Below are 12,233 nucleotides of genomic sequence, written 5' to 3' on the forward strand. Positions count from 1 at the left end.
CCTTACACTATCTTCACACTTTCGGATTCTTTTTTCATTTTGCTTTTCCAATTGGGTGTTTTTTGTCGAATCTTTGGTTTGATTCTTGTGCTCCTCTGGTCTGCTATTGGGTATAATATTCTTTATTTCAGTCCGTGTATGCTTACTTTCTAATTTCTTTATCGTAGCATCGAGGGTCTCATTAGTTTTCGTGAGGCTCTGCACAAATTTATGGCAAGCCCTCAAAATTGCGATTCTTAGCTCCATATCCTCCATTTCTGTCATGTTTTTTTGTCTCCGCATCTTTTATGCTTTCTTGGTGTACCCCCTTGTGGTCTCTGTGCGCAGTCTTGTTCTAGCCAAGCCTTAATTGTTGTAGTTAACACTAGAGGGATTTGACCACCAGGCCGACTGGCTGTAGGAATCAGCTGTTTGGAAAACTTCAGTCCTCTGGGGAGGCGCTAGTCCAGCCCTTGCCTGAGGCGATCGGCAAATGGCTGTGCGCAGGGTTTGGGCGGGGCGGGCTCAACAGGGCGGGGGGAGGGAGCAGCTATGGCCGCTCTCAGTCCTGTCCCAGCAACCGCTGCAAACCTCGGAGGGGCCGTAGCCAGACAGTCCCGCTTCTCCCGTTTGAGTCTGGGTCCCTAGAGACTCGCCCGGATCTGTAGCCCAGAGTCTGAGACTCACTCCTGAGTGAAAACGACAACCGCGCCCTCAGCCACCAGCCCGCTTTGCGCGCGCACCACCTCACCACCGCACCACCGTACCTTTAAATTTTCCACACTGCGCCTCCTCTGTGCGTCGGAATGCTGTTGTTTTTGCTTCTAGTTGAAGAGTCTCTCCTCAGCCAGCCTTCCTGTGGTTCTGGTTGATGTCCATTCCGACTTTTAGTTGTATTTTTGAAGTGGTTGTTTACGGCGGCAGTCTCCGGTGTTTACCTATGCCGCCATCTTCGATTCCTCCTATCCATATTATTTTGAGCAAATCCCAGACATCTTAACAGTTCATAGGTATTTCAGAGGTATGTCTTAAAAGATAAGGTTATTTTTCTTAAGGAGAACCACAGCATCATTATCATATCTAAAAAATTAACAAGAATTCCTTCATAATATCAAATATCCAGTTCATTTTGATTATTTTAAAGAAAGGGGGAAGTGCAGATTCCTGAATCATAAAAAAAGCTGGTGCCCAGAGTGGTGCTAGTCAGTATGGTCCTGCTTGCCTACCCTATTCGTCCATACGTCCATCCATGGAGAGACTGCAGACTCTGGAGCCATTGGCTTGCATTTCAATTCTGGCTTAGACACTCACAACCATTGTGACTTGCACTGAGTCTCAGGACTTCAGTATCCTTAGATGGGAAATGGGAATAATAACAGTATCTACCCCATGGAGTAGTTATTAAGATTAAAAGAGATATTATACAAAAAGCAGGTATAGAAGTGCCTTGTACACACCAAGAGCTCAATGAATGCTAGTTAGTATCATTAATTCAGCCAACAGACACTTACCAAGCATCTTTTACATGCCAAGTATTGTCCAACAGTAGGAGATAGAGTGGTAAGAAGGTTAAAAACCTTGTGAATCACAACCCGTGGACAGGGATTGGCACTAGGTCACCACCTGGGGACATAAACAGACTCAGAATCTTTCAGCACCTGCCTTGTTTGGGGAGAAGGCTCAGATTCATCCTGCCTCTGAGATGGGGAATCCTGAGCCAAGAAAGTAACTAAAAGTCTAGAACTATGACTCCCATAGAGTTGACAGAGGAAAATACTGTGTCATCCCTCTCCCCATGTCCCCACCCAACAATGCCTCGTTGGATCAGAGCAAAGGCAAGATTCATAAGCAGAGTAAGCCCTGCTATTGCTGAGCTCACAGGAAGATGCCACTCAGCTTCCACAGGAGGCTACAGCTGTGAGAGACAGAGTCAGCAGACAAAAAGAGAAAATAGGCTTCACACCCAAAGAAGCCATTTAGAAATAAGCTTTCAATAGGCTGGTCTCCCTCATTCTTGCTGCCCACCCTCCTCCCAGTCCCCCAAAACTATTCTCTGTCCTGGGAAGTAAGACCTATTTCAAACAAAACCTAGAGCTCAACTTAAGGAGTGACCCTAGCAGTTGCTCAAGTCTAAACCAGCACCAACATAGACTCGAGGATTGATGTTAACAAACTCTGGGAATTCATTTTGCGCTGTGAGTCCTTCCTATGGCTTTCATTGCACAAAACACAAACCCCATCCCCACACAAACACCATCTAGTGCAGCGGTTCTCAACCTGTGGGTCGTGACCCCTTTGGCGGTCCAACGACCCTTTCACAGGGGTCGCCTAAGACCATCCGAAAACACATATATAATTACATATTGTTTTTGTGATTAATCACTCTGCTTTAATTATGTTCAATTTGTAACAATGAAAATACATCCTGCCCTAGCCGGTTTGGCTCAGTGGATAGAGCGTCGGCCTATGAACTGAAAGGTCCCAGGTGCGATTCCGGTCAAGGGCACATACCTGTGTTGCGGGCTTGATCCCCAGTAGGGGGAGTGCAGGAGGCAGCCAATCAATGATTCTCTCTCATCATTGATGTTTCTATCTATCTCTCCCTCTCCCTTCCTCTCTGAAATCAATAAAAATATAAAAAGAAAATACATCCTGCATATCAGATATTTACATTACGATTCATAACAGTAGCAAAATTACAGTTATGAAGTAGCAACGAAAATAATTTTATGGTTGGGGGTCACCACAACATGAGGAACTGTATTAAAGGGTCGCGGCATTAGGAAGGTTGTTGCAACACATACAACAGTATGGTCTCTGGACCGGAGTTCAAATTCTGCCTAACCTTGAGCAAGGGACTCCTCATCACCATACCTCAATTTCCCTATCTGTACAATATCTGCCACCTCAGAACACGGCACACTCCCCAAGCACTAAGAACAGTGCCAGGCCTGTAAGGCACCTCTGGTGGGCAGCAGCTGTGAGGTTAGCTATATTTGCCTACAATAAATATGCTTTTCATCACTCATCTGCCCTTACTCACCAATATAAAACAGGGATGACATATTTGATCTATCATTGTGAACTACCACCCTTGATTTATGTGTGTCTCTCTCACTCCCTAAGCCCACACTGTCTAATACATGAGCAACTGAAATGTGGCCAGGGAGAAAGGAAATGTACTGAAAGTGTAAAGTGCACTATGTTTTGAAGACTTCATATGGAAAAAAAGAATGTAAAGTATATCAATAATCTTTACATTGATTACATGTTGAAATGATAACCTTTTAAACTAAATAAAATACATCATTAAAATTAATTTCCTGTTTCTTTTGACTTTTTAAAAATGTGGCCACTATAAAATTTTAAATTATGTCTGCTTCAATGGCTAGCACTATATTTCTAGTGGACAGCATTCCCACAATCCCTACTAGTGTCTTCTTATTCAACTTCATACTGTCAGTGTCCAGCATGGTGCCTGGCACACAGGCTAGGTAGAAAAAAATGCTTCCTACACAGCTGGATGAAAGAGGCTCTTCGTACTTATATCCTCGTCTTAAAAGTACCTGCTGCTTCACATCTAACCAGGCCTGCTCCATTCAAAATATTTAACAACCTCTAAGACCCAGGATATACCAAATCAAAAGGGACCCAGTCATGGTGGCTGAAGCAAGGTCCTAGGCCACACTACCACTTGAGTTGCTGGCTCAGAACTTTCAAACACTCTTTCCCCTGCCAGCCCAAGTCACCTTGCAAATCTCACCCAAATGGAGCATTTACCTTATTAACTCTCCTTTGACACCTACCCTGTTTCCTGTTAACCAATGTCTGGTGCAGTAGCCAAGCAATCAACCTTGTTTTGAGGATAGGCTCTGCTGCAGGCCTTCAGTTTTGAAGCAACCAAACATTCCAACAGAAATTGACCCCACTGTGTCTTATTGTCAGAGGAAACAACGCTCAAACCATTCCTGCTGCCACAAGTTAGGTACTAGATATAGCCTACAGGTGTCAAACAACATGTAAAGGAAATGCTCCTTCCACTTCCTAAACTTGTCTCAGCCTATTGGAGAGGGCCTGGGAAGAGAGGGATTAGGCATGAGTGTGAAGGAGTCTGGAGTCAGCTTCCTCACTTGTAAAGCAAGATCCATATACTTACCTACTTCATTGACTCCTGAGAACTAACTGAGGAAAAGTGTGAATGCTTAGAAAAATGACTACTACAGAGTATGCATTAGGTAACGTTAGATGCTTTTATTATCATTATTTTACAAAATTATCATTATTTTTCAAGTAGTATGAACTTGAAAAACAGGAATTTGCTCTTCTCCAGCCACAGTAACTGTTTTTGCAGCAAACTCATTTCTTTCTCTCTGCCTTTGCACTTGTTGCTCCCTCTGCCTGAAACGTTCTGCTTCCAGCTCTTGGTTCATTCCAGTCTCTCAGCTCATGTGCCTTCCCTGACCATCCGAGCTGAAGTAACCATCCCTTCCTCACCACCAGCTCTGCCCCATCATCCACGCTCTAGACCAGTGATGGCGAACCTATGACACGCGTGTCAGAGGTGACACGTGAACTCATTTATTTGGTTGATTTTTCTTTGTTAAATGGCATTTAAATATATAAAATAAACATCAAAAATATGTCTTTGTTTTACTATGGTTGCAAATACCAAACAATTTCTATATGTGACACAGCACCAGAGTTAAGTTAGGGTTTTTCAAAATGCTGACACGCCGAGCTCAAAAGGTTCGCCATCACTGCTCTAGACCCTCCCCCTCTCATTTCACCCACTATACTTAAAACCATCTGAAATTACCTTATTTTGTCTCCCTCGCTAGAATATAAACCCTAGGAGAGCAAAGAGTTTGTCTGTCTTGTTCCCTGACTAGGGTTTATGCTTTTAACCACTATGCTACACTGCCTATGTACCAGGATGCTCAATGGATGTGTTTATGAAAGTAAAATCCCCCAAACAACCTAAATGTCCAGCAATAGAAGAAAGGTGGAATAAAGCATGGTCTCTCCATGGTGAGAAGAACGTGAGTCTAGCAGTTAAAAGAATGAGTCGGATCTGTGTGTAACCCGACTAAGGGAGATGCCCTGTCAGTAATCGAAAAACTCAAGTTACAAATATATGTGACTTGACCCCACCCTCCTTTTTATGAGTGAGAGGGAGAAGAAGCAGACAATCAATAATGCGCATATACATCCCTTTAAGCACAGAATAAGGAGAGCAAATCCACCCAAATCCCCAAGGGCAGAGTGCATATCCATTTTGTTCACTACTAAATCTCCAAACTCAAACAATAAACACTTAATAAATACTTGCTGTTGGAATGAATGGCTATCCCTGGAGGAGGGAAATTAGAGTGGAGGGTGGCACCCATTATTTTCCTTATACATCTCTGTATTATTTGACATAGTATTGCAATGAGCATGTATTTCTTTGCATAACTTTTTAAAAGTCAAATTCTACCCATTCTCACACACATAAATTAAGGCCATGAGCAGGGCAGTCCTAAGAAACAGGTGCAATACCAGTCTTATGGAAAGCTAAAAACAACCACTTTACCTTAAAGGAAATGACTGTTTAATTCTTTTATTAAAACACAAATACATATCCTAGCTGGTTTGGCTCAGTGGATAGAGAGCATCGACCTGCGACTACAGGGTCCTGGGTTTGATTCCAGTCAAGGGCATGTACCTCAGTTGCAGGCTCAATCTGATCTCCAACCCTGGTTGGGGCTCATGTAGGAGTCAACCAATCAATCTGTCTCTCTCACATCAATGTTTCTCTCTCTCTCTCTCTGTCTCTCCCCCTCCCTTCCACTCTCTCTAAAAAAATCAATGGAAAAATATGCTGAGGTGAGGATTAACAACAAAAAAGAACAAACCAAATAAATAAGAAAATAAAATGATTTGGCAAATTTAAAAAAAATTAATTCAGATTTTGTGAGTTAAACACATAACAAGGTTAAGCTGTTATCATAACCTGGGTCATTTTTTAAACCTCTGAAATATATCAGAAAAATCTGCTTTACAGAAAAAGGGCACCAATTACTGCATTTCTAAATTCCATTTTTTTACTTACCTAACAACTGCAATGTCTGAAAAACAAGCTCACATTTAAATCTTAGACCAGTCCACAAATTGCTAAAAAACCATGTGTTTTCCCTAATAATTAAGAACAAACATTTTTTAAATGTCATTACTTTATTTCCTCAGATTAAAAAACATTTAGGTAAATTTGATGGCCATTACAAATTTAATTGAAAACACGGGTTCCCAATAATGGGTTTCTGACGACAGGCTCAACCTAAATGGGCATCTAATAAATTCCCTTCCCAGTCTGTTTCCAGTGTGCTGCCTCCTGAAATGCTAAGTAGGGCCACCTTCCCATACAGAATATTCTAACTTGCTGACAAGGTATGACTTTTTAGAAAGAAATGAACAATTCAGACAAGCTTTGCCAGGCTAAAACTGTAGAAGTGGGTCCCCTGAAAGCAAAGCCTTGACACCACACCTGTTGCCACTGCAGTCTGGCCAAATCTGTATTGTCTTCTCTGTTCCTCACTAATACAATGTTGCACATACATTAATCCTTGGCAACTTCAAAGAAACAACTCAACCTAATCGGAAAAGGCAACCAGTGGCTCAGGAGGACTTTCAGTGTCCATGAGATGGGAAACCAAGGTTCGCCAAAGAAATGATGTTTCCTGGAAATGGCAGCTCAATCCTTCTTGCCAATCAATTAGACCTGAGAAGGCTGGGAGGGAAGAGCAACTTCCAAGTTTCTGGCTTGGGCAATTGGGTCAATGTTGGCCCATTTGCCAAGATGGTGACTACTGGTTCTGGGAGAAGAGGTTTAGACTGAACATGTTGAGTTCATAGTACCCAAGGGACAAGTCACCAGGGGACATCAAGGAAGCACAGGCATCAAGGAGCTCAGTGGGCTAGTATAATTTTGAAACAAAGTGCTGACAGAACTGGGATGGTCATAAAACACTGGAATGAATGTGCTGACTTGGGGGGAAGAGTGTATGAATGAGCAGGAGGCTGTTGATAGCAGGTCAGCACCATCTCTTCTAAGGTCCTTATACTGCAGTATGTTCCACAATTTAACCTTTAGTGAACAAAAATGGGGGAGGGGGGGGGAATAACCTTGTTTCTGCTCTGCCCAATGAGGCAGCAGCAAAGGTCTATCAAGAAAAACAAGATAGCCCTAACCAGTTTGTCTCAGTGGATAGAGCAGCCATGGGCAAACTACGGCCTGCGGGCCGGATCCAGCCTGTTTGAAATGAATAAAACTAAAAAAAAAAAAAAAAAAAAAAGACCATACCCTTTTATGTAATGATGTTTACTTTGAATTTATATTAGTTCACAGAAACACTCCATCCATGCTTTTGTTCTGGCCCTCCGGTCCAGTTTAAGAACCCATTGTGGCCCTCGAGTCAAAAAGTTTGCCCACCCCTGGGATAGAGCCTCGGCCTGCGGACTGAAGGGTCCCAGGTTCAATTCAGGTCAAGAGCAGGTACCTTGGTTGTGGGCACATACCCAGTAGGGGGTGTGCAGGAGGCATCTGATCGATGTTTCTCTCTCATCGATGTTTCTAACTCTCTATCCCCCTCCCTTCCTCTCTGTAAAAAATCAATAAAATGTATGTTTTAAAAAGAAGAAGAAAAACAAGATACATTCAGTGCTTACTATGCACCTGGCCCGGTGCTTAACACTAAACATTAATTATCTCCTGAGATCATCAAAACAAGCCTGGCTCAAAAGTCCTATGACTGCCACTTCACAGATGGGATACTGAGGCTGGAAGTGAATGTGGGGAGGAGCTCAGGGCTGTCATGTCACAGCCCACAGTCAGGCAACCTCTGGACCAGATGGAGAACACTGAAGAAAAACAATTATTCTACATAAGAGCTGTTACTTAGTGAGAGAATACAACCTCAGCAAATCCTTACAACCCTCTGAGGCTGATATAACAAATGAGGAACATGAGGCTGCAGGAAAGGAAGTAAACTAGACCAGTTGTGAATCTATCCCAATGGGGAGGCCAAGTATAGCCAGAGCCCAAACCTCAAAGTGTCTCTGGGGCACTGGAAAAACGCTGAATAAAAGGGACCATTTAGTGAACGCTATGTGCCAGGTGCTGCTCTACGTACTTTACACATGGTATTCACATTGCATCCTCAAAACAACTTTATGAGGTAACTATTAAAATCCCCATTTTATAGATCGGAAAACCAAGGCACACATTGGTGGAGTCAGTTCACAAGGTCGCACTGCTGGTAAATGGAAGAGCCTAAATGTGGTCTCTCTGCCTCCCAAACCAAAGCTCTTAACAAAATAATTTCAGCCAACTCTGCATTGACTGCTAACTATGGACTCCGCTTTTCACACGCACACCCTCAACTAATCCTATGCGGTTGCTAACACCTTCACCCCATTTCTCCGGAGCTAACAATAGCGCAAACACGTAATAAGTGCCCTCTGTGTACCAAACGCTTTACTCGCCAGATCTCAACATCTCAAAAGAATTCCCAGCGAGGGGCAGATCCTCTTCTCCCCCCATTTTACCGAAAGGGGGAACTGGGGTTCGGCACGGTTTCCCTAGATCGCAGCTCCGGGGAGTGGCAGAGCCAGGACGCGAACCCACTGCACCCCGACTCCCACTTCATGCTCTTCCGCACAGCGCCGGGTAGCACGTCTAGAAAGTTGAGCCATGCGGATACGAGTCCTTCCAGGTACGGAGGACGCGAGTCCTAGCGCCAGCGCCCCAAAAACTGGTGCCCACACCCGGCCGGCCGCCAGCCCTCAGAGCACTCCCGCTCGCGCTCCAATAGACACCGATTCCTCGCCATCCTTAAGTGAGGCCGCCCCTACTCCTAGAGCCACGTACCTGGGCGTCCGGCTGGGCCCCACGACCCCGGCGTCCGGCCCCGCACCGTCCGCTAGAGACGCCGCCAGCTTCGGTGGCCCGAGTGACTTCCAGGCTGCCCACTTCCAAGCCGCTTCGCGCGGAGCCACCTGGGAACTGTAGTTTCGCCCTAGGCGGCAGCAAACTAAAAAACGCCTGGCGCGCAGGTGCCGCGGGAGCGTAGGCGCAGCACCGCGTCGCCTTCTGGGAATGGTAGTCCACCTGTCGCCTCCCAGCCGCTCCAACCTTCAGAGCACTTCCGCAGCCCCTAGCGGAGTGAGGGACAGAGGCATATCTTCTGCAGATTCCAACACGGCTGCCACGCTCCTCACTTCGCGAGGGAGGTTTTTCCCTTTCTTCCAGCCCCGTCCGCCTCCTTCCTTTCGGCGGACCTTCTCCCTTCCTCTCCGCTAGGCGCGAGGTACTTACGCCGAGGACGCGTGCCTGGGGAAAGGCGGGGACAGCAGAGCGCTACACTCCCAAAGGCGTGGAGCGGCGGCGAAGGACATCTGTGCGTGTCCGCCCGCCAACTCCGGTCTAAATTACCGCGGGCCCCGCGGGAAGGACTTTTTTTGCCTTTCGAGAGCGAGTGCGCGCGCGCGCGGTATCTCGCGCCGGGCTTTTTACTGACGGCTGCGGGCCAGTGCGCAAGCGTGCTCACTCCCCTCGCGGGGTCAGTTCGCCGGGCGCTAGGTGGGAAGGCCAACCGCTGTGTCCACCCTTGTCCTCCCAAGGCATTCCCCAAGGTCGGTCCTCAGGCGCTCCTTCTACGTCTGGTCCTTCACCTAGGAGCTACTAGGTGTGCGGCTTCACACGCCATAGCCGTCCCTTATTACGAGCCCTGTCGCAGGTAATAGGCGCGGCCCGAACTTGAAGAGGCAGACACTGCCTCCTCCCCGGCCACCCGGAGGGCCGGGACGCCCGAACGTGTAGAGAGGGACTCAAGTGTGGTCGCCTTTCCCTCGTTTAGGCAGCTCCAGAGCTTTGCCTTCGAGGGGAGCCTCAGGAACACCACCCAGAGGTCTGCCTGGAGGCCTTGTTATCTACCGTCCATTTGTTGAAAATACATTCTGAGGGAGACTAGTATTTGTTGAGTACCTATGGCCTGTGAAATTTCCTCCAAATTTAGTACACTTGCTCACGTAATCAATAGCTGGACCCTTTAAAAAAAGGGGGGGTGGGGGGGGAAGGTTGCTACTCCTACTCCATAAGGGGATTACGGAGGTAATTGGCTGGAACTGCAAGGACCTCTGGTCAAATAAACCCAGTCAGTACCCTTCCCACCCCATCCGTCCTTCCAAGAAGATGATCAATAAGACTTGAAGCTGGGAAGCATGCATACATATCTTCCGGGGAGAGAATGGGGTCATTCATCTGCTCACTTATTAAACAAATGTTTTTAGCACCTATGTCATGCCAGGTTGGGTGATTATGGGGACACAAGAGAAATGGAGACAGACTGGGTTCCTACCCTCAAGGAGCTAAATCCAGTGTGGGTATCAGATCACCATTGGACAGTGACAATCAAATCGGTACTATTTAATAGAAACATAATCCAAGCTACATATACAACTTTAAATTTTACATTAAAAATTAAAAGGTGAAATTTTAATTTAACCCAATTTATTCAAAATAAGTTATATATAATGAAAAAATTTTAAATTGCTTCAATTTTGAAATTTTAGTTAAATAAAATTAAAACTCCAAGCCCTGGCCGGTGAGGCTAAGTTGGTTGGAACATCGTCTTATACACTGAAAAGTCAGGGATTCAATTCCTGGTCAGGGCACATACACAGGCTGTGGGTTCAATTCCCTGGGGGGGGGGGGGGGGGGGGTGCATAGGGGAGGCAACTGATCAATATTTCTCACATGGAGGTTTCTCTCTAAAATCAATTTAAAATATATCCTTGGTGAGGATTAAAAAGAAACAAAAAACTCTGAGGCATTAAAAAAGATATTCATTTGTGGCATGGGTTGTCATAGCAAAAAGTTGGAGACTACCCAATGTCCATTAATAAAAGTTTGGATATTAAATAAATGAAAGTTTGGCCGCACAGTGGATACCATGCAACTGCCAACTGATGGAAATGAAACAGAGCTATATGTATTAATATGAGTTCATTTCCAGGATATACTGAAAAAAATTCAGAACAGTATAAAGCATACTACCATTTGTATAAAAAAAGGAATTTTTACATATATGCTTATGTATGTACAGAAAAAAGTGTATGAGGATACAACCAGGGTTATATTTGAGAAGGGTAAACAATGGGTGATCAGGTGTAAAAAGGTGACTTTCTTTTCATTATTTACTCCTTAATATATTTTGAATATTTTTACCATGTCCATTTTAAAAATTCGTTTAATTAAAGGGAGGACAAGAGTTCAGTCATAGGATCACTGTAAGAATTAAATAACATAAAATACCTGCCTACCTCTTTACAACCTAATCAACTCTGGATGCTATCATTGCTCCCAGTAACTCTTCTACTCAATAGAAACTGGCCCACCCTAATAATGTGTGTTTGTCAGCCTGGAAATTGTTTCTATAAAGATAAGTGTACTGGGCGTACCGGCTAATAATTTGGATCTTGTAATCAAAGAAAACAAGATAATTTCAAGAGAAACATCAAAAGTACTTTATTCAAAGTAATGTCCATCCCTAGCTACACATTTCCCCCATCTTTCAGGTGATTTGTGGATACCGTGCCAATAGAACTTTTCTTGTTTTGAGGCAAACCATTCAGAGACCCAATTTTCCACTTCTTCGTACGTTTTGAAGTGCTGCTCAGAAAGTTGCGTGTGCCATCGATTGGAACAAGTGGTCATCTGAAGGAGCAAGGTCTGGTGAATACAGCAGGTGGCTTAATACTTCCCAGGCAAGATCTTTTAACGTGTTTTTAACTGGTTTTGAAGTGTGTGATGGTGCATTATCATGAAGCAAAATTACTTTGCTGTGTCTTCTGGCACATTCTGGTCATTTCACGATCAAAGTGTGGTTCAAATTGATTATTTGTTGTCGGTAGCGATCAGCATTAATGGTTTCACCTGGTTTTAGAAGCTCATAATACACCACACCTTCCCGATCCCACCAAAAGCAGGGCATTGTCTTCTTTCTGAAGCGATTTGGCCTTGTAGTCGCTGTTGATGGTTGACCTGGATCAACCCATGATTTTGTGCATTTGGGATTCTCAAAATAAATCCACTTTTCATCGCCAGTCACAATTTGATGCAAAAAAGACTTTCTTTCATGCTGTTGAAGCAACAGTTTACTGGTGACTTTTCAGTTTTCTATTTGTCTTTTGTTCAGATGATGTGGCACCCATTTTCC

At 44.6% G+C, this 12,233-nt stretch overlaps 1 protein-coding gene across 7 annotated transcripts in view; it reads right to left on the bottom strand.

Annotated features, from left to right (window-relative positions):
- The window catches only part of SIPA1L3 (signal induced proliferation associated 1 like 3), a 306,933-nt gene extending 297,473 nt beyond the window's left edge, over window positions 1-9,460 (bottom strand). For 5 of the 7 annotated variants that reach the window (XM_070398657.1, XM_070398658.1, XM_070398651.1 and 2 more), the window contains exon 1: window positions 8,885-9,459. The gene's annotated coding sequence lies outside the window, so the exon portion shown is untranslated. Of the gene's footprint in view, window positions 1-8,884 lie in introns of all 7 variants that reach the window. The other 2 variants (XM_070398660.1, XM_070398659.1) reach the window with 1 other exon arrangement.
- Between the last annotated feature and the right edge of the window lie 2,773 nt (window positions 9,461-12,233).

Source organism: Myotis yumanensis, unplaced genomic scaffold (assembly GCF_028538775.1).
Source record: "Myotis yumanensis isolate MYYU_CA2020_CCGP unplaced genomic scaffold, mMyoYum1.0.hap1 SCAF_18, whole genome shotgun sequence".
NCBI lineage: Eukaryota > Metazoa > Chordata > Mammalia > Chiroptera > Vespertilionidae > Myotis > Myotis yumanensis.